Genomic DNA, 25485 nt, shown 5'->3' with positions numbered 1-25485 from the left:
GATTTTGACAAACTCAATCATATAATATGTAATTTTCCCCCCACTGCAAGGTTGTGTGTTAGCAAAAAAAAAAATATTATTTGGGTCTTACATATTAGTATCAATAATAACTTAACTATAACAATCAAAATAAGAATAGTTCATTTTAATATTTATCAGATTAAATGTGCATTTCTTTTTTGTAACTTTTTATTTTTTACTGCACAGCATATGAGATCCTAGTTGCCAACTGACCCCTTGCCCTCTTCATTGGAAGCTCAAAGTCTCAACCACTGAATCTCCAGGAAAGTCCCATTTATTTAATTAACTATTTTTAAAATGTGCATTTCCAAAGTTAAGTTCTCATTACTTACTAACTTCTCAAAGGGTAGTATTTCAATGAATTTTGTGAAGTCAACAGGATATGCATTATAAGCATATAAACATTAATTGCATTAAAACATTTCTAATGTATCTTTAAGTATATGATCCCTCCAAAACTTTTCATTATTTTTTTCAAAATCATGTAGTGATAAAAATTACCCATAAATAAAAAGTGATACAATATATATGAATGTACAAGGTGCTACCTTGAAACTAGCTTATAAAAATTAATGGTTAATAAATGCATTTTATGAACTGTTTTCAGTTCATAAAATGCATTTATTTAACTTAATCTTGAAATATCTGACAGTTAAAAGCATACTATTATCATACTGGAATAAAATTAAATTAAATCACAAAGTTACATTCCTTCCTTCAGAAATTTTCAGAGAAACAAGGAATAGCTTTTGAATAGAGATCTTGTCTAGATATTCTGTGGAATTATGGTGAGAATATAATGAAGGTGAAGAATTAATTGGAAAACCAAGCTGCAACACTGTAATGCTATTTCTAAAAACAGATATGATGATTGACACATGCCCATGAAGTTTTTGAATGAAAGTAAATGGAAATCTCTTGCCACTTGACATTAAAATTCCAACAGCAAGTATCTATAGCTGTATCCCAAGCTGAGTAATTCTATTTCATCCATAGCATAAGCATTTGATGATTTTATGCTTCTCAGTATGCTCTGCTTTCACAATTTCCAGGACTACATTAAAAAAAATTCTAACACTAAAATGGCAAAATCAGAGAAAGTCAGAAAAAAGGCAACCAAATAAAATTGAAACAAAGTAGACACATGGAGAGAGAGCTTTCAACACACAAATAAATAAGCCTTCACCTTGAATGACCTTTGAATTCTATATTAAAAACAGTCTACACATATTTAAGAGAAAAACTCTAGTATGAGCTTCAGGCTCAGTGATTGCTAGGCATTACATGCAAAAATGTAGTGAAAAGGAGAAGGAAAATATCTGTTGCTATGATGAGTGATGGGCAGGCCTATGACCAGGAGTTATTTTCTATCTTTTCATAAAATCTTCCAGTTGAACTCAGTGTGACAAAAAATATCTGGGTCCAGGTTATTCTGGGATCTCTTTGGTTTCCTAAGTTTGATAATGGCTAGTATGCATCAAGCTTAATAACTCCCAAAGTCCTTTAGATACCTTGCTACTTCAGCATTAAAAGAAAATGTGATATTGGCCTGTAGTTTTCTTTTTTTGTGACATCTTTGTCAGGTTTTGGTATTAGGGTGATGGTGGCCTCATAGAATGAGTTTGGAAGTTTACCCTCCTCAGCAATTTTCTGGAAGAGTTTGAGGAGGATAGGTGTTAGCTCCTCTCGAAATTTTTGGTAGAATTCAGCTGTGAAGCCGTCTGGACCTGGGCTTTTGTTTGCTGGAAGATTTCTGATTACAGTTTCAATTTCCATGCTTGTGATGGGTCTGTTAAGATTTTCTATTTCTTCCTGGTTCAGTTTTGGAAAATTGTACTTTTCTAAGAATTTGTCCACTGATGAACATAGATGCAAAAATCCTCAACAAAATTCTAGCAATCAGAATCCAACAACACATTAAAAAGATCATACACCATGACCAAGTGGGCTTTATCCCAGGGATGCAAGGATTCTTCAATATCCGCAAATCAATCAATGTAATTCACCACATTAACAAACTGAAAAATAAAAACCATATGATTATCTCAATAGATGCAGAGAAGGCCTTTGACAAAATTCAACATCCATTTATGATAAAAACTCTCCAGAAAGCAGGAATAGAAGGAACATACCTCAACATAATAAAAGCTATATATGACAAACCCACAGCAAACATTATCCTCAATGGTGAAAAATTGAAAGCATTTCCGCTAAAGTCAGGAACAAGACAAGGGTGCCCACTTTCACCGCTACTATTCAACATAGTTCTGGAAGTTTTGGCCACAGCAATTAGAGCAGAAAAAAGAAATAAAAGGAATCCAAATTGGAAAAGAAGAAGTAAAACTCTCACTGTTTGCAGATGACATGATCCTCTACATGGAAAACACTAAAGACTCCACCAGAAAATTACTAGAGCTAATCAATGAATATAGTAAAGTTGCAGGATATAAAATCAACACACAGAAATCCCTTGCGTTCCTATACACGAATAATGAGAAAGTAGAAAAAGAAATTAAGGAAACAATTCCATTCACCATTGCAACGAAAAGAATAAAATACTTAGGAATATATCTACCTAAAGAAACTAAAGACCTATATATAGAAAACTATAAAACACTGATGAAAGAAATCAAAGAGGACACTAATAGATGGAGAAATATACCATGTTCATGGATCGGAAGAATCAATATAGTGAAAATGAGTATACTACCCAAAGCAATTTACAAATTCAATGCAATCCCTATCAAGCTACCAGCAACATTTTTCACAGAACTAGAACAAATAATTTCAAGATTTGTATGGAAATACAAAAAACCTCGAATAGCCAAAGCAATCTTGAGAAAGAAGAATGGAACTGGAGGAATCAACTTGCCTAACTTCAGGCTCTACTACAAAGCCACAGTCATCAAGACAGTATGGTACTGGCACAAAGACAGACATATAGATCAATGGAACAAAATAGAAAGCCCAGAGATAAATCCACACACATATGGACACCTTATCTTTGACAAAGGAGGCAAGAATATACAATGGAATAAAGACAATCTCTTTAACAAGTGGTGCTGGGAAAACTGGTCAATCACTTGTAAAAGAATAAAACTAGATCACTTTCTAACACCCCACACAAAAATAAACTCAAAATGGATTAAAGATCTAAATGTGAGACCAGAAACTATAAAACTCCTAGAGGAGAACATAGGCAAAACACTCTCAGACATAAATCACAGCAGGATCCTCTATGATCCACCTCCCAGAATTCTGGAAATAAAAGCAAAAATAAACAAATGGGATCTAATTAAAATTAAAAGCTTCTGCACAACAAAGGAAAATATAAGCAAGGTGAAAAGACAGCCTTCTGAATGGGAGAAAATAATAGCAAATGAAGCAACTGACAACAACTAATCTCAAAAATATACAAGCAACTTCTGCAGCTCAATTCCAGAAAAATAAACGACCCAATCAAAAAATGGGCCAAAGAACTAAATAGACATTTCTCCAAAGAAGACATATGGATGGCTAACAAACACATGAAAAGATGCTCAACATCACTCATTATTAGAGAAATGCAAATCAAAACCACAATGAGGTACCACTTCACACCAGTCAGAATGGCTGCGATCCAAAAATCTGTAAGCAATAAATGCTGGAGAGGGTGTGGAGAAAAGGGAACCCTCCTACACTGTTCGTGGGAATGCAAACTAGTACAGCCACTATGGAGAACAGTGTGGAGATTCCTTAAAAAATTGCAAATAGAACTACCTTATGACCCAGCAATCCCACTGCTGGGCATACACACCGAGGAAACCAGAATTGAAAGAGACACATGTACCCCAATGTTCATCGCAGCACTGTTTATAATAGCTAGGACATGGAAACAACCTAGATGTCCATCAGCAGATGAATGGATAAGAAAGCTGTGGTACATATACACAATGGAGTATTACTCAGACATTAAAAAGAATTCATTTGAATCAGTTCTGATGAGATGGATGAAACTGGAGCCGATTATACAGAGTGAAGTAAGCCAGAAAGAAAAACACCAAAGCAGTATACTAACACATATATATGGAATTTAGAAAGATGGCAATGACGACCCTGTATGCAAGACAGGGAAAGAGACACAGATGTGTATAATGGACTTTTGGACTCAGAGGGAGAGGGAGAGGGTGGGGTGATTTGGGAGAATGACATTCTGACATGTATACTATCATGTAAGAATTGAATCGCCAGTCTATGTCTGATGCAGGATACAGCATGCTTGGAGCTGGTGCATGGGGATGACCCAGAGAGATGTTATGGGGAGGGAGGTGGGAGGGGGGTTCATGTTTGGGAATGCATGTAAGAATTAAAGATTTTAAAATTTTAAAATAAAAATAAATTAATTAATTAAAAAAAAAAGAAAATGTGGCCAAATTGTTTTAAATTGCTTAATCAAGTTTGCCATGCTAGCTTGTTTGTTTGTTGCTAAAAACAAACAAACAAAAAACTAGAATTAAGAGTTGAGTAAGAAACATGATTCAGAAAAATAAATTTCAAAAAAAGTATACCAATTAAACTGAAGAAGTAAGCCATGATCTTCAAGCCTTGAATACATATTCAATTAAAAGAAAGGGGCCAATAGCTACTATGTTACATAAGCTGCTAAACTTTCATACAGCACAGTCTGCTGGAGAAACAAATCCTGTGATCCTAGCTGCATGAGTAAGGTCATGGGCAGGTGCATAAGCTAGCTGGGAATCAGTCTGCAAGATGGGCATAAATTGTTAAGGAGCAAATTCTGCCTCTCAGAGATGTTCTGTACTGCCCATTAATACTCTTTTTTGGAAAGTTCAGTGAGCAACGAAAAGATAGGCCACTGGGTCTCACTGTATTACTCTATGTGCATTACATATTCTGGAAAAACTAGGATGAGAGAAGGATGCAGTTTGTGATATTTCTCCCCTTTGCCCTCATTCTTGTGGGTCCTTGCAGTAAACCTCCCTCGGAGAAGATAATCTGTGTATCCCTTGAAACATCAAAGTACTTGATCTTTTATGAGAGACAGACGGAAGAATATAAGCATTTACACTCTGAAACTGTTGTAGTATGAGAGACCATTGCCAAATCAGGCTGAATTCAGAGTAAAAAAAATTTTTTTAAGTTCAGTTTCAGTAATAGTATTTCAGTATTTTAGTATTGAAGAGAATTTTGAAATTTACAGAGCGTCATATGCAGCTTTTATCACATTTTTGATACCCAAAGTAGCTTTTATACTACTTTGATCCCCAGTTCAGTTCAGTTCAGTCGCTCAGTCGTGTCCAACTCTTTGCGACCCCATGGACTGCAGCACTCCAAGCCTCCCTGTCCATCACCAGCTCCCAGAGTTTACTCAAACTCGTATCCATTGAGTCAGTGATGCCAGCCAACCATCTCATCCTCTGTCATCCTCTTCTCCTCTCACCGTCAATCTTTCCCAGCATCAGGGTCTTTTACAATGAATCAGCTCTTTGCATCAGGTGGCCAAAATATTGGAGTTTCAGCTTCAACATCATTCCTTCCAATGAATATTCAGGACTGATTTCCTTCAAGATGAACTGGTTGGATGTTTTTGCAATCCAAGGGACTCTCAAGAGTCTTCTTAAACACCACAGTTCAAAAGCATCAATTCTTTGGCACTCAGCTTTCTTTATAGTCCAACTCTCAGATCCATAAATGACTACTGGAAAAACCATAGCCTTGACAAGATGGACCTTTGTTGGAAAAGTAATGTCTCTGCTTTTTTATATTCTGTCTAGGTTGGTCATAACTTTTCTTCCAATGAATAAGCATCTTTTAATTTCATAGCTGCAGTCACCATCTGCAGTGATTTTGGAGCCCCCCAAAATAAAGTCTGCCACTGTTTCCACTGTTTCTCCATCTATTTGTCATGAAGTGATGGGACCAAATGCCAAAAGTCCCATTTTAATCCCCAAAGTAGCCCCCAATAGAGGAATAACCATTATAATTTTACAGGTGAAGAAACTTTAGCCAATAGAAATTAAAAGATTTTTTCCTACTTTATTAACAGGGATGAGTGGTTAGGATTGGGACAGAAATGTTCTGAATCTATTCAATAATTCCAGTCAGGTGTACCTGTGTTTACATACATCTGGACATACTATGTAATCTGCCTTGAAATGGATCTCTTCAAGTGTTGCCATACAATTGAATATCTATTCATAAGTGATCCACCTTAAAAATGAACATTGTTGTGTAAGTGAGAGGAGTTAGAAACCTTGGTAAAGTTGTGTATAGTGTGAAGAGATTTTTTCATTTTCATTTTTAAATCAAATTGGCAAGGTTATAATGGGACAAATGAAATTCCATTTGACTTGCAGAGTTTTGATTTAAAAGAAGAACTGAATATTTTGTAATGCAAAGTGAATAGTAGTGCACTTAGGAAAATTGATTCCATCAAACCACATCTATGCATGAATTGGTTATAATCCCATGACTCTTCTTTTGATGCAAGAGTAAGGACAAGAATAGCAATGGCTAACATTAGTAGTGCTTATTCTATCAGACACTGTCCTAAATACTTTATGTATAGTAACTTTTTTCAATCTCATAATAGCCTTACTTCATGGCTAATAGATGAGGAAACAATGGAAACAGTGACAGATTTTTATTTTCTTGGGCTCCAAAATCACTGCTGATGGTGACTGTAGCCATGATATTAAAAGACATTTGCTCTTTGGAAGTAAAGCTATGACAATCCTAGACAGCATATTAAAAAGCAGACACATCAATTCACTGACAAAGGTCTGTTCTAGTCAAAGTGGTGGTTTTTCCTGTAGTCATGTACAGATGTTAGAGTTGGACATAAAGGCTGAGTGCCAAAGAATTGATGATGCTGGAGAAGTGTTGCTAGAGAAGACTTTTGAGAGACCCTTGGATTGCAAGGAGATCAAACGAGTGAGTCAATACTAAGGAAAATCAACCCTGAATATTCATTGGCAAGGACTGATGCTGAAGTTGAAGCTTCAATTCTTAGGCCACATGATGTAAAGAGCCAACTCACTAGAAAAGACCCTGATGCTGGGAAAGATTCAGGGCAGGAAGAGAAGGCGGTGACAGATGATGAGATGGTTGGATTGCATCATTGACTCAGCGGACATGAATTTGAACAAACTCTGAGAGATACTGAAGAACAGGGAAGCCTGGAGTGCTGCAGTCCATAGAGCCATGGAGAGTTGGACACGACTGAGTAACTGAAAAACAACAATAGCTTTAGAAAAAAAGAACAGTTTTCATCCTCAATAATCCTCATGAGAACACTGATCTCTCATCTCTATGAAACTGAGACCTGGGAAATAAATAAGTTGTTTGAGGTTGCATAGTGGGTAAGTAACAGAGCTGGGTTTTGCCTCTGGAAGCTAGCTGCAGTTTGAATGCAATTCAAGAAGAAAGTGATCAGTCTTTCATAAAAGTAGGATTAAGTAACAGAGAAGAAGCACAGGAACTCTGAAGTCATACAGAATCAGTTAGATTTCTATCTCTGTCACTGCCCTGCTGTGCTACTCTGAGCAAGAGGCTTACCCCATCTCTGCCACAGTTTATTTACCTGTAAAATGGAGATGTTAGGGAAACCCTTTTTTATAGGATCATTAGGAAGTTCAATGTTTCATTGCATTTTAGGTAATGAATAAAAATTTGTAGAAGAGCAGAAATCCTACCTAAAAATAATTTATTCAAAAACCTTAATTAAAAAAAAAAATGAGGAAGCTGAAGCCCAAAGGGGTTAATGATCAAGTTTATATCATGTTTTCAGTGGCCAAATCAAAAGTAGAAGCCAGGTCTTTCAACTCTATGTTTAGGGTCCTTTGAACCACAAAGGAGTAAATAAAGGATTTTATCTATCAATTGTTTCAGTTCAATTTTTCAAGTTCACTATTGATATATTTTTGATTTACATTGGCTGAGAGAGGAAAATGTTTGATATTTTAGGGTTTAAAAAATGATATATTTTTTTTTCTCGGTCAACATCATGAAAAATCACTATGTGCAACAAGATTACAAACACTTTGTCCAAGCTGAGGGTGCCAGATCAGATTCTAACACCAAGACCTAGCTCAAGGGTGAAGCAAGTTCTGGATTTTTAGAGAATTCCTTTTTATTTATTTATTTTTTTATCATTAATGAACTATAAAGTAAACTACACATTTGTTGTCAAGTCTCACGTCAGTCCATTCGAAAGGAGATCAGCCCTGGGTGTTCTTTGGAAGGAATGATGCTAAAGCTGAAATTCCAGTACTTTGGCCACCTCATGCGAAGAGTTGACTTATTGGAAAAGACTCTGATGCTGGGAGGGATCAGGGGCAGGAGGAGAAGGGGACGACAGAGGATGAGATGGCTGGATGGCATCACTGACTCGATGGACGTGAGTTTGAGTGAACTCCGGGAGATGGTGATGGACAGGGAGGCCTGGTGTGCTGAGATTCATGGGGTCGCAAAGAGTTGGACAAGGCTGAGCGACTGAACTGAACTGAACTCATGTATTATTAAATAGATACAAAGAATCATGCTGATGTAATTTAATTTAAAAATTACACATCATGCCTTAAAACAAATCAACTCTCTTATGCTACTATGCTGTTTTGTTTTGTTTTGTTTTGTTTTCCCTATTTCTGTTTTCCACAATTAAAGATATTTAAAGCACTGTATGAGCTAGCAGAGAAGGCTGGGATGGGAAATTTATAGTATGATTGTGGCCAGATCTCATGTTTGAGCAAACAATCAATACAATCCAAAATGTGGTCTAATGATTACAATCCCTCTTGACAAATAATATATCATTGGAAAAGCAATAGCTTTATAATAATGTGACAAATATTATTTCCAAATTTCAAAGTCAGCAGTAAAGTCTGAGGTCCTCTATTTATATTCTAATCTTTTGCTAGGTTCTACACTATCAATTTACCAAGTCTCATGTTAACCTTGGGGATTTAAAGGACACTCTTTGGAGTAAATCATCTGTTTGTCCTTTAGAACAGTGAGTTCAAGTTAAATGCAGACTCATGGGAAAACCTGTTTTTAAAACAGAGTCAGTGTTTTATAAGTTTACATTTTATGAAATACACTTTTAAAATAAATTTTTATCTATTTCTGTCATATTTTTAAGATAACCTGGCATCAACATTACTGATGAATTTGAAATTATATATATATATATATATATATATATATGTCCTGTGTACATTTTCTAATTTTTAAATAATATTTATTTTAATTTTATATAAAGTTTATTATATATATATATATATAATATGAATTGTGCTTTCTTTGTGGCTCAGTCAATGGTAAAGATCCTGCCTGCCAATGCATGAAACCTAAGAAATGTGGGATCAATCCCTGGGTTGGGAAAATGCCCTGGAGGAGGGCATGGCAACCCATTCCAGTATTCTTGCCTGGAGAATCCCAGGGACAGAGAAGCCTAGTGGGCTGCAATCCATAGTGTTGCAAAGAGTCAGCATGACTTAGTGACCAAAACAAACAAAACATACATAAATTAATTAAATAAATACATGTGATAGAATAATGGGTAAAGGATCCACTTGACTTAGATTGAGTTTTGAGTACCTACTAACTTCAAAATAAAGCAATAATCAGCTACAAATCTATTATAACTCAGTTTTCTCTCCTTGAAAATTCACTTTGCATTTTCTGACCATAGCTTGATTTAGTGTCACTGTATGATTCCGAGGAAGAAGCTAATTTTCCGAAAAATTATAAATGAAAGAATCAATTTTTCTATAGATTAGCAAATTTAAATTTCATGTGATTCAGTGAGCCAGAAAAGATTATTGGACCTTTTTGTTAATATAGCTTTGGTTCAACTGATAACAAAACCTGTATTAAAGTATTTTTTATAAATGATAAACTTCTAGAGTATTTGTGTTTGAGACTGTACCTTATATAGACAGAGGGGCAATATTTTCTTTTCTTTTAAATAACTTTCATATAACATTCCCTGGTGAGTAAGGATAGAGGACATGAAACATATTTTAATGTTTTTATCATTGAATTAACTTTTTCTTACTAAATTTATGTTTGAGGCTGGGAAACATGGGGAATGAGGCTAAAAAAGAAAGAAAGAAAGAAAGAAATGAGTCATCAAAAATTGTGATTTCCAACTAACTAATGTGGTTTATAGTCCTTGGTGCATTTATGACAAGTGAAGGGAAAAAATTCTGCTACTGAAGAAAAAAGTTGTTTTGGATATTGTTTGGTTTCTATGTAGTTTTGAACCACAAAAAGCAAAACTGATGCTATTGGTTGAGTTAACTGAATAATTGCTGGCATGTGACATTTGTGTTACCTAGGTATAGAACAAAAGGAATATATTAAACTTGAAAAAAATAATCCAATCAATTTCTGTTTTAATTGTCCAGATACTTCAAGCAAGTTCTATTGGTGATAGTATTTAAAATCTATACTGAATTGTGTAGAAGTCTTACATTTAATTAGAGATAAATTCCAGTAACTTAAAATGAGTGAACAGCTTACAGTTCCAATTTACATGCTACTCTTTATTGCTATCTTGGTACAAAGCTCATCTGCCTATATTTTAATGGAAGGGTTTTGGTACCTTTTGTTTTTAACTTTTCCCATATATGTATTTCTTTATAGTTTGTTGGAATGGTTGGCAATAATTTCTCTTACCATGGTAACAAAACAATGGGAAAAGATAGATAAATGACGTATATAAGGACTAATAAACAAAGAGCTAGAATATATCACATTGTCAGTTAAAGATCAATTGTAAAATGTGATCCAGAGAAATAGAGTAGAGAGAATCAATACCAGAAAGTCATTACATCAATATTTGAAAACTGGTTAGAATATCACATAGGATCTGCAATTTAATATACAGCAGAGAAATCTGAATGATTAAGGATTCAAATATCTCTTCCTTGACTGAATGCAGGATGTTAACAAACAGGGTCATGATGAGATGTGATAGGAAGGGATAGTACTTTTCTGGAAGTCCAAAGTATGCTACTTTATCATTTTCTGTGGACATGGAGAATTATAGTTTGGAGTGGATGTGGAAGTGAGACCATATATGAGACATGACAAATGGCAAAATGATCATTTGCTCTCCTTCTCCATTTTTCCAGCCATCTTCTCCTTCTTTCCTTTCAGTTTATATGGGTTATATATTCAGTTTCATGCTGTTGTATAATCAGGTTACCTTACACAAAACTGATAGACCCAATAGAGGGTATTTGACCCAATATTTACCTTAAAATAATAATTATTTTTTCAAGGATTAGTTGACACAAAAGTTTAGAAAACTCAAGTCAGTCTCTTAGGTATATGAAGCTGGAAAAATATGTGATCTGTAAGTCCCTAGCTTTCAGAGACCATGTGGAGAAAGCTGGTCTATATCTAGAGCAAAAGGAGTAAGGCAAATATGCATGATAGAAAAGGCTTCACTCCCTGAGAGCAGTTCTTTTGGCCAAAGGAGCATGTAAATTTCTGCTCCAAGAAACTAGAAGTCATACCCATTCCTCTGTGTGCATGAGTGCTAAGTCACTTCAGTCATGTCTGACTCTATGCAGCCCTATGGACTGTAGCCACCAGGCCCCTCTGTATGTGGGATTCTCCAGTTCCTCTAGTAGTGTCCAAAATTATCAGTGATATAAAGCTTGATGAGTCATCCTCCCTTCTATTAAGCCAGCAGAGGTACGTCTGAATGCAGTAGGAGTGTTAGTCGCTCAGTCATGTCTGACTCTTCCAACCCCATCAACTATAGCCTGCCAGGCTTCTCTGTCCATAGAATTCTCCAACCAAGAATACTGGAGTGGGTAGCCATTCCTTTTTCCAGGGGATCTTCCCAACCCAGGGATCCACCCTAGGTCTCCTGCATTGCAGGCAGATTTTTGCAGTCTGAGCCATCAAGGAAGCCGCATCTGAAATCAATATCATGTGAAAAAATTCAGGATGCTTTAATATATTAGGATAAAACTAGAAGGTCTCAGGGGCCCTTCATCTTTTTTTAAGGCAATATTGATATAATTGAACTTAGAGTCAGCAGGAAGCTGGTGCTGATCTGGGGCTAAAAGCATCATCCCATACTAGGTAATTGATGGGTGTTAGGTCAACTTATGGTCCTGCAATATTTTACTGGTTGAAAGTGCTGTAAGTGAAAGAAATACAGGAAAACTTAGTTACACATTGTACTTCGTATAATTCATAAAGAAAATTCTTACAAGGAAACTTTAGTGTTCCCTGGCTATTCCTAATTTAGTATTTAAAAGCACTTAGAGGTTATATTGACAGTTGAAGGAAATGGGATAGGAGGAACCCAATGTTTGATAACAGTTTCACAATAAATTCTATCAAGTCTACTTTGTATTTCAGTTAAATTAGTATGACAATATTATAAAGACTGAACAATTGGATGACTTTTCCTGGATGGAAATCTGGGGGAAAATATTGATAGGAAGAAAAGAAACATCTTTTCAGGTGGTTCCACCACCACATACAGAATGCCCTAAAATCTCACTGTGTTAGTTAGAAAAAAGGTAATTCCTAACATTAAATTTATTTTTTAATTTAGGTTTTCATAAGCAATACAGATAAAATCTGTTCCACAACTAACTATTTAATTTTTAAAATGTTTACCTAGAACTCTGTAATTGTTGCCTAATTAATGAAAAAGGTTTATTGTCAATGGGTACATATCAGAATAACTGACTCCCAATTTGCATGTGAAGAAAATAATAGCAAAATATTTGAATTCTTGGTAGGCTTAGCATTTAAAGTAATAATAATTCCTTATGTATGAAAAAGAAAATTTTTTATACATTTGAGTATTTTTTATAAAATACCAAAGGTGCCATTGATTGAGGAAAGTCTATTATGCATCAAGTGCTTTCTCTATTTTACTTTACATACACTATTCAATATCCACAAACTTATAAAGTACTATAATTCCAATTTACAGAACAAAAAAAGAAAGTATGAAGTTAAGACAATATTGGCTTTACAAAGCAGTTTTTCAATAAGCATTTTTTGAGTACTTGCTATACATATACTATATGATGGGTGCTACTGGGGCGTCCATGTTGGCTCAATGATAAAGAATCCACTTGCCAATGAAGGAGACATGAGACATGTTTGATCCTGGGTCAGGAAGATCCCCTGGAGGAGGGCATGGCAACCCACTCCAGAATTCTTGCCTGGAGAATCGCATGGACAGAGGAGCCTCGTGGGCTACAGTGCATGGGGTCACAAGAGTTGGACACAACTGAAGTGACTTAGCATGCACACATAGATTAAATGAAGACTAAAAACCAATCTTTTTCACTAAGGAATATGGCCACCACGTTGCACAGTATGTATATAGCTGGGAAGAATTGAACCGGGTTGTCTGTGAGTCGACATCCTTGCTCTTTATGTAATTTTACAACACCCTCCCTCTACTTACTGCTTCCCCCTCCCACCAAAAAGACTAAAATACAAAGTGCCACATGGAATAACCGAAACCAGACCTAATTCTAAAGAGAGTTTTCCATTTGGCTACAACAGCATGTGGGATTCCTTGTTTTTGAGAGAACAAAATGTCAGCAGTAAGGCTAATGAATTGAAAGTCTCCTGTCTCCTTCGATGAGTAGTGTGCAATGGGACCTCTGATAGATGAGAATAAATAGAAGGCATTAAATCATTTGCTCTCTGAGCACACTTTCCAAAATACCTTTCTCATAAGTTCTTAGCCTGGAGTTTGCAATTCAAAAGGCATCATGATCTTGCAGACCTTTGCCAATTACAGATCTCATTTTCAGTCCCTGAATCATGAAAACCTCCCTTTTTATTTCCTGAATGATTCTCCTACATCTCCAAACTCTCTGTAAGGCACCAGGTCATCTAAAATGCTATTCTCTTTCTGAAGTAATCTTCTTTGAGATCTCTTGTTAATTTTCTCCCCTTAGCCTGAATTCCATTTATTAAAAGTGTTCCAACAGTAGAAAAGATTTTCTGGAAGATCCTGAAGAGGATCATTTTCATATAGATAAAATGGCTAAAGGAAAGGGAAACAGAAGCCTAGTTCAGTTGCCTTTTGATTAGACTGGCATGTTCTATTTAGTTGTAATCTATTTAACTGTTTGCAAAGTTGATATAAATCCAAACATCATAAAATGGGACTAGAATATGGACAATTCTGTTTTAAACAGAACTCTCCATCCAGAAATGTCTTCAATGTGAGTTACACCAGGAATGTTAAAGTAAACGAAAACATGCACTAGCTTTCATTTCTTGAAACCTCAGTGTGTGTCAATGTCCTCTTTGTATATTACTTAATTAATTTAATCTTTAAAAAATCCTAGGTGATAAATTTTATTATTAGCCCTGTTTATTATAATAAAAATAAAGTATTATTTATTTATTATTATTATCCCTGTTTCATAAGTGTGGAAATGGGATGAAAGGGAAGTAGTTAATTTACCAAATTCTCATAGTTAAAAAGTGATACAATTAATATTTCAGTTCAGTTCAGTTCAGTTGCTCAGTCATGTCCGACTCTTTGCAGCACACCTGGCTTCCCTGTCCATCATCAACTCCCGGAGTTCACCCAAACCCATGTCTACTGAGTCAGTGATGCCATCCAGTCATCTCATTCTCTGTCATCCCCTTCTTCTCTGGCCCTCAATCTTTCCCAGCATCAGGGTCTTTTCAAATGAGTCAGCTCTCCGCATCAGGTGGCCAAAGTATTGGAGCTTCAGCTTCAATATAAGTCCCTCCAATGAACACCCAGGACTGATCTCCTTTAGGATGGACTGATTGGATCTCCTTGCAGTCCAAGGAACTCTCAAGAGTCTTCTCCAACACCACAGTTCAAAAGCATCAATTCTTCAGCACTCAGCTTTCTTCACAGTCCAACTCTCACATCCATACATGACCACAGGAAAAACCATAGCCTTGGCTAGATGGACCTTTGTTGGCAAAGTAATGTCTCTGCTTTTCAATATACTGTCTAGGTTGGTCATAACTTTCCAAGGAGCAAGTGTCTTTTAATTTCATGGCTGCAATCACCATCTGCAGTGATTTTGGAGCCCAGAAAAATAAAGTCAGCCACTGTTTCCACTGTTTCTCCATCTATTTCCCATGAAGTGATGGGACCAGACGCCATGATCTTAGTTTTTTGAATGTTGAGCTTGAAGCCAACTTTTTCACTCTCCTCTTTCACTTTCATCAAGAGGCTCTTTAGTTCTTCTTCACTTTCTGCCATAAAGGTGGTGTCATCTGCATGTCTTCTATAGAAATACTCATCATGTGATAATAATTTTTCAAAAAGTAAAGATAATGAGGTAAGTTCTATGACCCAGTATAAGACCATAAAAGGTAAACTCTATTGAGGCCATGTCTTGATGCCCATCTGCTCAGAATATTTTGGCTGAAATTATTGTCGAACTCTGACATATTATTAGCTAAACTTCTGGTTTGCTAGTTTAAAAATGCACTAATTTTAATTAACCTACTATTTCAGTCACTTATTTCTTAATTTATTCAGGCTATAAATATGATTTAGTCTGCAAGTTAGGTATTTTAGAAAGCATTGCCTTGAATTATTAAATAAAATTTAATACTATTTAAACTGTCTCTTATGTCTTATGACTTTCAATTGCCTGTCTATTCATTTTTTTAAAATTTTGTTTCATCAAAAACAAAATCTTTCCTTTTGAATATATAAAATTGGCCCAGTACCTGCTAACTCTGCATGCAAGTGCTTTTGAATTATGACCTTAACTACTTAAATGGATCTGGATCAGTTAATAAATGCCATTTTTTAGATCTAATCACACTTTTAGAAAATATTATGAAATATGGAAATTTCTACCAAATTTTATTCTTCAAATTTAGAAAATATTTTGACAGCTCTCTTCAAAATGCTAACTTCATAAAGAGAGAAAAAGTTCTTATGCCTGGCTTCTACAGACTGTAACTTCTAAAATACAGTAAGTCCCCTACATATGAATCTTCATGTTTTGAACCCTCAAAGAAGAGAATGTACGCTGGCATGTTTAATCATATTAGTTCATGTGTTTAACATACATTATCGTATGTGTGAAGCCTCTACAAGTGGTTGTGCTTTTGCATAATTTACTGTACAATACTTTATAGAGGATAGTAGTACAGTATCTTTAGTTCAAGCCTAACTTGAGCTTTTACTCAATCAAGCATAAAAACAGTGGTGATGTAGCTGGTACTGCTAACAAGTACCAGCTGTTGTAGTGCACTAGTGTACCTTCAAGTTACTGCACTATTAAGATTAAAAACAAAAAAAAACATTTTATTTATCTTTTACATTTGCTTTCAATGTATTATTTGTGTGAAATGTATTATAAACCTATCAAAGTACAGTACTATATAGTTGTTTGTATTAGTTAGACTAAATTTCTTGGACTTAACGAACAAAATTGGACCTAATGAACATATGCTCAGAACTTGCCACATGTAGGAAACTTACTATAATATTAAAATTTACACCAGTAATTTCCTTAGTCAAACTGTGTACTATCAACATGATATATTTTTCAGGGGAGTAATTCAATTCATTTTTGGTTTTAAAATATTAAAGGAAATCATTAATGATAATTCCAATCTATTACATTTTCAAATAACTACATTGTGATTTGGGACAAGTCTGTGTGTTGATAGTAAAAAATTTCCATTTCTTACTCTTTGTACCCATGTGCCATACACACACATAACATGCATAACACACATGTGCATACCACAAAAGAATACTTATACATATGTAAAGATATATACATTCAGTGATAGCTCTTTCCCACTCTATGTACATGTGTGTATAAGCATATATGCATATATGTAAACAATTAAAACTAAATTTAATTGAACCACAAATATGCATTAAATGGTACTGAATTGGTTAAAAAGCAACCATGCCCCAAGGGGAAAAAAAAATCAAGACCTAAAAAATACCTTCCATTTAACTATCATAAACCATACCCAGTCTTCTCTTGGGTAAGTAGATAATGTTCTATGACTTCATCTCTTCCCATTTTCCTGCTCTACAGAAACTTTGGTGCTAGTCTGACACTGGCACTTCCTCTGAAGCCGGTGGTCTTAGGGTCACATTTCAACTCTGTGAGTAAAATGGAATGAGAGAAAAACTAGAGCCTGCAAAACTACAATGACTATAATTTTACAGTTTCAGATTCCCTGAACCTGTCTCTGGGAACCATAATTAATGCAATACATTCATTAACTTCTCTCAGGGGTAAAAGAAGGACCTAATTGAAACCTTGTAAAGCAGTTTCACAGTGAAATGGAAATGATATTGTGTTTTATCTCCCAGCCCCACCTTTACATTGTCACAGGTTATTAATGTTTCATAAAAATGTTATGAATCTTCATGTTAATATCCTTACAGTTGATGAATTTAGGTCAATAATGACAACTGAATCTTAGTAGCGTTTAAGAGAATGCTTTTTCTGGCATGAGAAACTGAAAAATTAGGATCTGAAATGATTCTACAATTAGTGGTAGTCGTTTTATAATTCTCAAGAACTTCTGGACCAGTATAGATAAATTTAAGACAAAGAAATTACTTTATATTCTAATAAGTAACAAGTTGATTCATAAAATGATGGTACTGACAGCTTAGATAAAATAAGCTAATTCATTCTTTCCCCATAATTGTTGTGTTTCACATCACTCTGTGAGCAATGCAGGTATGAGTCTCAGATAGTACCTGTTTTTTCAACTCTCCCTTCTTCTCCTTCTCTTTTCCTCTTTCCTCCTCCTGTTGCTGCTGTGGCAAAATAAGATAACCTGAATTCTGAACTCTGCTTAAACTGTCTTTTTGAAGAATCCTTACTTATTATTTACTGATTTGCCTACACTGATTTGAATGTCTCAAATCCAGTAAGTGCCATCATCAAAGGAAGACCATTTTAGCAGGGCTCAGAATCATCAAAGGAATTTCATGCAATTATGCTAGAATTAATTTACTTAACAAGTATTTGCTGCACATCTACTATATGCCAACACTATGTACTAGATAATCAGACTTCAGTGTATGAGATAGACCAACCATTCTATTCATTGAATTTATTTCTTTATTATTCAGTTTATTGCTTAGTTTCCATGCAACTTCTTATTTGACCTACAGGTTATTTTAAGTATATTTCCAAATATATGGGAATTTTCTAGTCAATTTTTTTTGTTATTGATTTCTAACTTAATTTCATTGTAGTGTACCCTCTCTGATTTTAATGTTCTGAGGATTGATGAGATTTACACAGAATATGGTCAATTTTAGTAAACATTCCATGTGTACTTGAGAAGAGTGTTTATTATGCAATTGTATTGAACAGTGCTTAATATATTTTGATTAGGTCAAGTTTATTAATATTTTTTTTATATTTTCTGTACCTTATATCATATTTTTCTACTTGTTTGATCAGTTACAGAGAGAGGCAGATTAACTCCCCTATTCTAATTATTGTGAATATTTTTGTGAGTCTATCTTTTCAAAAATTTGTTTAATTTGCAATTAAATTTAAAATTATGATCCCCTAGATAAAGTAGGGGATTTTATTATTATAAAATATCCCTCTTAATTAAATTAATATCTCCTAAATGCGGTCTACTTAACTGGATATAAATATATTAATATAGCTAAGCCAGTTTTCTCTTGGTTAATTCATTTAAGTTCAGTTGCTCAGTCGTGTCCAACTCTTTGCAATCCCATGAATTGCAGCACGCCAGGCCTCCCTATCCATCACCAACTCCCGGAGTTCACCCAGATTCCCGTCCGTCGAGTCAGTGATGCCATCCAGCCATCTCATCCTCTGTTGTCCTCTTCTCCTCCTGCCCCCAATCCCTCCCAACATCAGAGTCTTTTCCAATGAGTCAACTCTTCGAATGAGGTGGCCAAAGTATTGGAGTTTCAGCTTCAGCATCAGTCCTTTCAAAGAACACCCAGGACTGATCTCCTTTACGATGGACTGGTTGGATCTCCTTGCAGTCCAAGGGACTCTCAAGAGTCTTCTGCAACACCACAGTTCAAAAGCATCAATTCTTTGGCACTCAGCTTTCTTCACAGACCAACTCTCACATCCATGCATGACCACTGAAAAAACTATAGCCTTGACTAGACAGACATTTGTTGGCAAAGTAATGTCTCTGCTTTTCAATATGCTGTCTAGGTTGGTCATAACTTTTCTTCCAAGGAATAAGCGTCTTTTAATTTCATGGCTGCGATCACCATCCACAGTGATTTTGGAGCCCAAAAAAATAAAGTCTGACACTGTCTCCTCTGTTTCCCCATCTATTTCCCATGAAGTGATGGGGCCCGATGCCATGATTTTGTTTTGTGAATATGGAGCTTGAAGCCAACTTTTTCGCTCTCCTCTTTCACTTTCATCAAGAGACGTTTTAGTTCCTCTTCACTTTCTGCCATAAGGGTGGTGTCATCTACATATCTGAGGTTATTGCTATTTCTCCCGGCAATCTTGATTCCAGCTTGTGCTTCTTCCAGCCCAGTGTTTCTCATGATGTACTCTGCATAGAAGTTAAATAAGCAGGGTGACAATATACAGCATTGACATACTCCTTTTCCCATTTGGAACAAGTCTGTTGTTCCATGTCCAGTTCCAACTGTTGCTTCCTGACCTGCATATAGGTTTCTCAAGAGGCAGGTCTTGGTTAGTGGTGCATATTAAATCTTTCTGTGTTGTGTAACTGCTCTGTATCCTATTTTAATTGTGTCTATTATTTGTTATATAGTTTTATTTTATTTAAACTTAAACCCCATCTTATCTTTAACTGAGTGGTCTATTTGCATATGGTACAACTATTACTGTATTGAATTTAAATCTACTGTTTCATAATTTGCTGTCTTGCCTGAGAAATGCTTCTTTTGATCTCTCTTCTTGCCTTCTTTTATATTGAAAACATTTAATTACCCCATTTTTTGTCTTTCTTTGTTTGATATTACTCCACGGGTTGCAAGAGCTGGACATGACTTAATGACTAAACCACCACCACCACCACATTATTTGTTTTTACTGTTATTCTATGTTTAGCCTAGAAATTATAAATTTTGACATCAAGTTCTAATAAAAATCCATATTTTATTTGTTTGGTTATCATGATATGACATTAACCCATTTAACATTTTAGTATAATAGTTTATTACTTATATTATGTGCTTTATTATGTTTTGTTACATTTTAGAAAATTGAGGGTTTCATATTATATGTAAATAAATTTTTTGAGTGTTGGAAATGGATAGTTAGAACATAAAATACCTATATTTAAGAATAAATTCACAATACATAAATCATCATAAAAACCAGGATTAGATTTACTCCTTCCCTTCTTACTAGAGAACTGTGAGAGTCATATCCAAAATATGACATTAATTTTTATTTCTTATATGAAAGTTCAATATCTTATCAACAGTTTCTAAATAAATAGACACAATCCCAAGGAGCTTGACATTCAATTAAATGAGTATAAAGATAATTTTAAAGATTATTGTAGAAAATAGTACTATGTGTTCATAAGGAATGACTTTTAAAAGTGTTCTTAGGTGGTTCCCTTAAAATTAAAAGCTTCTGTACAACAAAGGAAAATATAAGCAAGGTGAAAAGACAGCCTTCTGAATGGGAGAAAATAATAGCAAATGAAACAACTGACAAACAACTAATCTCAAAAATATACAAGCAACTTCTGCAGCTCAATTCCAGAAAAATAAACGACCCAATCAAAAAATGGGCCAAAGAACTAAATAGACATTTCTCCAAAGAAGACATACGGAGAAACAAACACATGAAAAGATGCTCAACATCACTCATTATTAGAGAAATGCAAATCAAAACCACAATGAGGTACCACTTCACACCAGTCAGAATGGCTGCGATCCAAAAATCTGCAAGCAATAAATGCCGGAGAGGGTGTGGAGAAAAGGGAACCCTCCTACACTGTTGGTGGGAATGCAAACTAGTATAGCCACTATGGAGAACAGTGTGGAGATTCCTTAAAAAATTGCAAATAGAACTACCTTATGACCCAGCAATCCCACTTTTGGGCATACACACCAAGGAAACCAAAATTGAAAGAGACACATGTACCCCAATGTTCATCGCAGCACTGTTTATAATAGCCAGGACATGGAAACAACCTAGATGTCCATCAGCAGATGAATGGATAAGAAAGCTGTGGTACATATACACAATGGAGTATTACTCAGCCGTTAAAAAGAATTCATTTGAATCAGTTCTGATGAGATGGATGAAACTGGAGCCAATTATACAGAGTGAAGCAAGCCAGAAAGAAAAACACCAATACAGTATACTAACACATATATATGGAATTTAGGAAGATGGCAATGACGACCCTGTATGCAAGACAGGAAAAAAGACACAGATGTGTATACCAGACTTTTGGACTCAGAGGGAGAGTGAGAGGGTGGGATGATTTGGGAGAATGGGAATTCTAACATGTATACTGTCATGTAAGAATTGAATCGCCAGTCCATGTCTGACGTAGGGTGCAGCTTGCTTGGGGCTGGTGCATGGGGATGACCCAGAGAGATGTTGTGGGGAGGGAGGTGGGAGGGGGGTTCATGTTTGGGAACGCATGTAAGAATTAAAGATTTTAAAATTTAAAAAAAATAAAAAATTTAAAAAAAAATAAATAAAAAATAAAAGTGTTCTTAGTTAAAAAAAAAAAAAAAAAAAAAAAACTTGTTGTGGTCCAGGCATGGGTTGGAAAAAAATTTCCAGACAAGAGGCAGAACGAAACAAGAATGAAGTTTATTAGAGTGGGGAAAGGAGAGTTGCTAACAGCACAGCTGACTGGCTTCCTGATACTCAGGGAGAGCTGACGTTTAACAGGGGTTCTTGATTCATTTTTATACCTTGTGTGTAAGGAGCAGGATAGGGGTCTTGCAGGTCATTTGCTGATTGGATGAGGTAGGTATCTTAAGGGGAGCAGGTGGAGAGGAAGGCAAATAGCTTCAACCTATAGGGGAAAAGAGGGGAGGCAGGTTATACTGGTCAGGAGGACCTGGAATTCATTAATAGTTCCAACAGTGGGGATGGGAGAGAAGGTCAATAAGGGTCTGGTTTTTCCATTCCTGTATTCCAAGACCCTGCTTCATTCTATCTGCTCTCGCATGCCAAGACCCTCCTTGATTTCATCTTCTCTTTTGTCCTTTGGTCACCACAAAACTTTGGTAAGAATTTGGTTATAGTTTTCAAGTAGGCTAACAAAAAACTTCCAGAAATATCACAATGTAATCTAGGGAAAAACTAGAGATCTCTTCAGGAAAATTAGAGATACCAAGGGAACATTTCATGCAAAGATGGGCTCAGTAAAGGACAGAAATTGTAGGGACCTAACAGAAGCAGAAGATATTAAAGGGTGGCAAGAATACACAGAACTGTACATAAAAGATCTTCACAACCCAGATAATCATGATAGTGTGATCACTCACCTAGAGCCAGATATTGTGAGATGTAAAGTCAAGTGGGCCTTAGGAAGCATGACTACGAACAAAGCCAGTGGAGGTTATGGAATTCCAGTTGAGCTCTTTCAAATCTTAAAGATGGATGCTATGAAAGTGCTGCACTCAATATGTCAGCAAATGTGGGAAACTCAGCAGTGGCCACAGGAATGGAAAAGGTCAGTTTTCATTCCAATCTGAAAACAAGGCAATGCCAAAGAATGCTCAAACTACTGCACAATTGCACTCATCTCACATGCTAGTAAAGTCATTCTTAAAATTTTCCAAGCGAGGCTTCAGCAATATGTGAACCATGAACTTCCAGATGTTCAAGCTGGTTTTAAAAAAGCAGAGGAACCAGAGATCATATTGCCAATATTCACTGGATCATCAAAAAAGCAAGAGTTCCAGAAAAACATCTATTTATGCTTCACTGACTATGCCAAAGCCATTGACTATGTGGATCACAATAAACTGTAGAAAATTCTGATAGAAATGGGAATACCAGACCACCTGACCTGCCTCTTGAGAAACCTGTATGCAAGTCAGGAAACACAAGGTAGAACTGGACATGGAAAAATAGACTGGTTCCAAATAGAAAAAAGAGTATGTCAAGGCTGTATATTGTCACCCTGCTTATTTAACTTCTATGCAGAGTACATCATGAGAAAAGCTGGGCTGGAGGAAGCACAAGCTGGAATCAAGATTGCCGGGAGAAATATAAATAACCTCAGATATGCAGATGACACCACCTTTATGGTAGAAAGTGAAGAGAAGCTAAAAAGCCTCTTGATGAAAGTGAAAGAGGAGAGTGAATAAGTTGGCTTCAAGCTCAACATTCAGAAAACAAAATCATGGCATCTGGTCCCATCACTTCATGGGAAATAGATGGGGAAACAGTGGAAACAGTGTCAGACTTTACTATTTTGGGCTCCAAAATCACTGCAGATGTTGATTGCAGCCATGAAATTAAAAGACGCTTGCTCCTTGGAAGAAAAGTTATGACCAACCTAGATAGTATATTCAAAAGCAGAGACATTACTTTGCAGACTAAGGTCCGTCTAGTCAAGGCTATGGTTTTTCCTGTGGTCATGTATGGATGTGAGAGGTGGACTTGAAGAAGGCTGAGTGCCGAAGAATTGATGCTTTTGAACTGTGGTGTTGGAGAAGACTCTTGAGAGTCCCTTGGACTGCAAGGAGATCCAACCAGTCCATTCTGAAAGAGATCAACCCTGGGATTTCTTTGGAAGGAATTATGCTGAAGCTGAAGCTCCAGTACTTTGGCCACCTCATGCGAAGAGTTGACTCCTTAGTAAAGACTCTGATGCTGGGAGGGATTGAGGGCAGGATTAGAAGGGGACGACCCAGGATGAGATGGCTGGATGGCATCATGGACTCAATGGACGTGAGTCTGAGTGAACTCCAGGAGATGGTGATGACAGGGAGGCCTGGCGTGCTGCGATTCACGGTGTCGCAAAGAGTCAGACACGACTGAGAGACTGAACTGAACTTATATGCAGAAGACATCACCCTTATGGCAAAAAGTGAAGAAGAACTGAAAAGCCTCTTGACGAAAGTGAAAGAGGAGAGTGAAAAAGTTGGCTTCAAGCTCAACATTAAGAAAACGAAGATCATGGCATCTGGTCCCGTCACTTCATGGGAAATAGATGGGGACACAGTGAATACAGTGGCTGACTTTATTTTTCTGGGCTCCAAAATCACTGTAGTTGGTGATCACAGCCATGAAATTAAAAGACGCTTACTCCTTGGAAGGAAAGTTATGACCATCCTAGACAGTATATTGAAAACCAGAGACATTACTCTGTCAACAAAGGTCCATCTAGTCAAGGTCATGGTTTTTCCAGTGGTCATGTATGGATGTTAAATTTAGACTATAAAGAAAGCTGAGCACCGAAGAATTGATGCTTTTGAATTGTGATGTTGCAGAAGACTCTTGAGAGTCACTGGGACTGCAAGGAGATCCAGTTTGTCCATCCTAAAGGAGATCAGTCCTGGGTGTTCATTGAAAGGACTGATGTTGAAACTGAAACTCCAATACTTTGGCCACCTGAAGCAAAGAGCTGACTCATTTGAGAAACCTTTATGCTGAGAAAGATTGAGGGCAGAAGGAGAAGGGGACAGCAGAGGATGAAATGGTTGGATGGCATCACCGACTCAATGAACATGGGTTTGGGTGGACTCTGAGAGTTGGTGATGGACAGGGAGGCTTGGTGTGCTGAGGTTCATGGATCTCAAAGAGTCGAACATGACTGAGTGACTGAACCGAACTGAACTGAATCTGTTGTACAATTGAGGGTATATTTTTAATTTTTCCAAAAAGATTATCTTGATAAAATATTATTTGTGGAGCAAGGCAACAGTAAACTGTAGTAGATTCTGCTGTTGTTCAGCCTGTTACCCTTCTACTTCAGGATTTTAGCATATTTCTGTAGTTTTTTTTTTTTTACTTTATTTTGCTTTACAATACTGTATTGGTTTTGCCATACATTGACATGAATCCACCACGGGTGTATACAAGCTCCCAATCCTGAATCCCCCTCCCACCTCCCACCCCATATTATCTCTCTGGATCATCCCCATGCACCAGCCCCAAGCATCCTGTATCCTGTATCGAACATAGTTTGGCACTTCGTTTCTTACGTAGTATACATGTTTTAATGCCATTCTCCTAAATCATCCCACCCTCTCCCTCTCCCTCAGAGTCCAAAAGTCCGTTTTTACATCTGTGTCTCTTTTGCTGTCTCGCATACAGGATCATCATTACCATGTTTCTAAATTCCATATATATGTGTCAGTATACTGTATTGGTGTTTCTCTTTCTGACTTACTTCACTCTGTATAATTGGCTCCAGTTTCATCCACCTCATTAGAACTGATTCAAATGAGTTCTTTTTAACGGCTGAGTCATACTCTATTGTGTATATGTACCACAGCTT

This window comes from Capra hircus, chromosome 11 (assembly GCF_001704415.2).
Source record: "Capra hircus breed San Clemente chromosome 11, ASM170441v1, whole genome shotgun sequence".
Lineage (NCBI taxonomy): Eukaryota > Metazoa > Chordata > Mammalia > Artiodactyla > Bovidae > Capra > Capra hircus.
The sequence above is the reverse complement of the archived record's forward strand: the minus strand, read 5'-3'. Positions refer to the sequence as shown.